This window comes from Babylonia areolata, chromosome 31 (genome assembly GCF_041734735.1).
Source record: "Babylonia areolata isolate BAREFJ2019XMU chromosome 31, ASM4173473v1, whole genome shotgun sequence".
NCBI lineage: Eukaryota > Metazoa > Mollusca > Gastropoda > Neogastropoda > Buccinidae > Babylonia > Babylonia areolata.
The window spans coordinates 17,379,970-17,383,811 of record NC_134906.1 but is presented as its reverse complement, the minus strand read 5'-3'; positions in this window follow the sequence as shown (position 1 = coordinate 17,383,811).

The window sequence follows — 3,842 nt, the reverse complement described above, 5'->3', positions numbered from 1 at the left end:
ATTTCGTGGCGCACCAAACCACGATATGAAATAAGGTGTCAGTGCCTACACACACAATCCCGGAACCATGAAGTTGTCAACCCTACACACATTATCACGGAATGAACTTGTGAGTGTACACTGGCTCGCACAACATCATAAGTCACGGAATGAAGTCAGCCTGAGCCCCTGCGGCAACTATACGGACACACTGGCAAACACGGAATGAACCTGTCACTGTACACTGCCAGACACACGTTGAAAGAATGTTGTGATTGTACATGCACGACCTGTCCTGTCTGCCGAAGTGGATGTGCACGAAGGGGACGTAGGAAAGAGGTTACTGTGCATTGACAATCTTATACTTGAAGTGAAGACGACGGAATGAACTGCACCGTGTTTCAGCGGGAGGATGAAAACAAGAGTGGAGGACTAAACTGATGGGTTCCGAACGTAACATGAACAACTGTGTGCGTACGGAAAGAATGGCCATCTGTGGAGCTAAATATTTTATGTCTCGCCCTCAGTTCTCCACGGAAGGCCAGGAGCACACTGCCATGCAACACAGGACACAGCACACACGTATGTGACGCGTACTGTCGAGGAAACAAGCTAACACACACCACGGACAATCACGGAATGAAGTTCTCAACACACACACACACACACACACACACACACACACACACCGGCACACACACACACACACACACACACACACACACACACACACATGTGAAATCGCTGACTTGAGAACATTAACAGCCGGCCAAAGCATCACTGACGAGAAAGGGACGTGCAGCTGTCCAATTGAAACGGTTAAGTTCATTACGGACACTGACTCGGCCGTTAAAATGCACTTTCCTATTTTGGTATGTGACTTTTCTGCACAGCACGTTGTTAAGGAAGGTCAGTTCCACCAGTCCCGCTCATTTTTTAATGTGAAGTCCTCTGTGCAACGCATTTGAGCACTGCAATACAGGGAATGGTGTGCGGTTTCCACGTGTACCTGGTCAGTGCTGTCGGAACCGAGCAAGGACGTACAACGAAACAGGCCGAAAAGAACGGACCCACCACAGGAGACTGCCGTCACTCTTTGGACGTCGCACACGCGTGACGGTGTTTCATGCAAGCTGTTTTATTATTTTCAGTCATGTTCATGTTAGGATCAGAACCTATTGTCTCGTCCCCCACTCTGTTTTCATCCTCTCGCGAAGCATGGTACAGCTCATTCCGTCTTCACTTTAAATAACCTGGCGATCGCGTACACTGACCGCTTTCGATCGAACTGCCTTATACGTCTCGTTCGCGCATGTCCGCTCCTGGAGATATGACAGCGACAAGCTTTCCGATTTCTTTACGAATTTTTCTATTTCAAGCCCATTGCTTGATGCATGGAATGCCCCACGAACTCGGACATACCGGCGTTTAGAATCGAGACAAGTTTCATTACGAGTACTGACCCAAACTTGTGTATATATACACACTCCCGTCTTAATCGTTTTCATGTATGTTTTGTAACACAGACGGGTAAGTTCGAACTGACCCATGGGTCACATTTTTTCTTTCACTTTGCGTATCCCCCATTCTTTCCAAGCCCCTTGCTAGGTGCATGGAATACCCCAAAAAGCATCCCTTTTTAGACACCTTTCTAATCTCCACAAGTTCGTTTTAAAATCGTCTACTATAGTCGACAAACTTATATATTTAATTAACATTTTCACCCGTTTGGGACTTTCTCACGTGTTTTCTACTGCAGACGGGTAAAAATGTTAATTATAATATAAGAATGTCGAACCCGAGATGGTGCACAACTTCAATTGTCACAAGCCGGTATTTTAGACACCTTTCTAATCTCGACAAGTTCGTTTTAAAATCGTCTACTATAGTCGACAAACTTATATATATAATTAACATTTTCACCCGTTTTGGACTTTCTCACGTATGTTTTGTACTGCAGACGGGTAAAAATGTTAATTATAATATAAGAATGTCGAACCAGACATGGTGCACAATGTCACAAGCCGGTATACCCATTCGGGTGGATTTGATTTCTCACTTCAACATCGAAGAGTGCACGGGTCAAAATGTTAATATTGCCGATAGTGTTACGTGTGTTGGTACCACTTGGGTATAGTGTGTTGAGTGTGTGGGCCCCATTTGGATTGTGTTGTTAGCGTGGTTTACTGTGTTCTTCTTTCCGTTACACGACCAACATCGACTTGCCGATGACTCTGTCGTGGTTCATGCATGCTGGAGATTTTCGTGTCTCCAAAGCCCACCGAACACTAACATGGGTTACAGGGTCCTTAACGTGCGTATTTGATCTTCTGCGTGCGTACACACACGAAGGGAGTTCAGGCACTAGCAGTTCTGCACATATGTTGACCTGGGAGATCGGACTAATCTCCACCCTTTACCCACCAGGCGCCGTTACCGTGATTCGAACCCGGGACCCTGAGATTGAAAGTCCAACGCTAAAGCCACTCGGCCATTGCGCCCGTGTTTGTGTGCATGAGAAGACTGTGTTAGGTTAGTGTCATTTGAGTACATAGTGTTACCTATACATGTGTCATTTATGCACATTGTGTTGAGTGCATCATTTGGGTGTGTCAGTGCTGCATGAGTGGGCAATGCTAGATGTGTTAGAGTCACTTTGATTTTATTTGTACTTCAGTGTCATTTGGACTGTGTTTATTTGACAGTATCGAGACAGTGTTATGCAATGTTAAGAGAGCGTTTCGGAAATAGCGCCAGTGTCGTTAATATGTAGGTAAAAAATTGGCAGGTAGACAGTGTCAGTATGTCGATGAATGTCGGTAGACAGCGGCAGTGTGTCATTGCAATGCCGGTACACAGTGTCAGTGTGTCAGTAGTGTGTCGGTACACAGTGTCAGTGTGTCAGTAGTATGTCGGTACACGGTGTCAGTGCGTCAGTAGTATGTCGGTAGACAGAGCCAGTGTGTTAATAGTATATCGGTAGACAATGTCAGTGTGTTTTTAGTACGTTAGGTAGACAGAGTCAGTGTGTCAAAAGCAGGTAAACAGTGTTAGTGTGTCAGTAGTGTGTAGGTACGTAGTGTTACTGTGTCAATAGCATGTCGGTAGACAGTGTCAGTGTTTCAACAGTGCGTTGGCATACAGTGCAAGTACCTCATTATTATGTCAGTAGACATTGTCAGTGTGTCAGTATTCTGTTGGTAGACAGTGTCAGTGTGTCTTTCGTATGTAGGTAGAGTGTCAGTTTGTCTTTAGCATGTAGGTAGGCAGTGTCAGTGTGTCTTAAGTATGTAGGTAGACAGTGTCAGTGTGTCAAGATGCAGGTAAACAGTGTTAGTGTATCAGTAGTATGTAGGTAGTAGTGTAAATGTGTCAGTAGTATGTAGAGAGTGTGTGTTAGTAGTATGTAGGTAGATAGTGTTAGTGCGTCATGAGTATGTAGGTAGACAGTTTTAGTGTGTCATTAGTATGTCGGTAGACAGTTTTAGTGTGTTATTATGTCAGGGTCAGTGTGTTTGTAGAATGTAGGTAGACAAAATAACGTATGTCAGTATCGCTTGGTTAGACAGAGTCAGGTGTGTCAGTAATGCGTCGGTAGACAGTATAATGTATGTCAGTATCGTTCAGGTGTGTCAGCGTCATACAGGCAGACAGTATAATGTATATCACTATCGTTCAGGTGTGTCAGCGTCATACAGGCAGACAGTATAATGTATATCATTATCGTTCAGGTGTGTCAGCGTCATACAGGTAGACAGTATAATGTATATCATTATCGTTCAGGTGTGTCCGCGTCATACAGGCAGACAGTATAATGTATATCATTATCGTTCAGGTGTGTCCGCGTCATACAGGTAGACAGA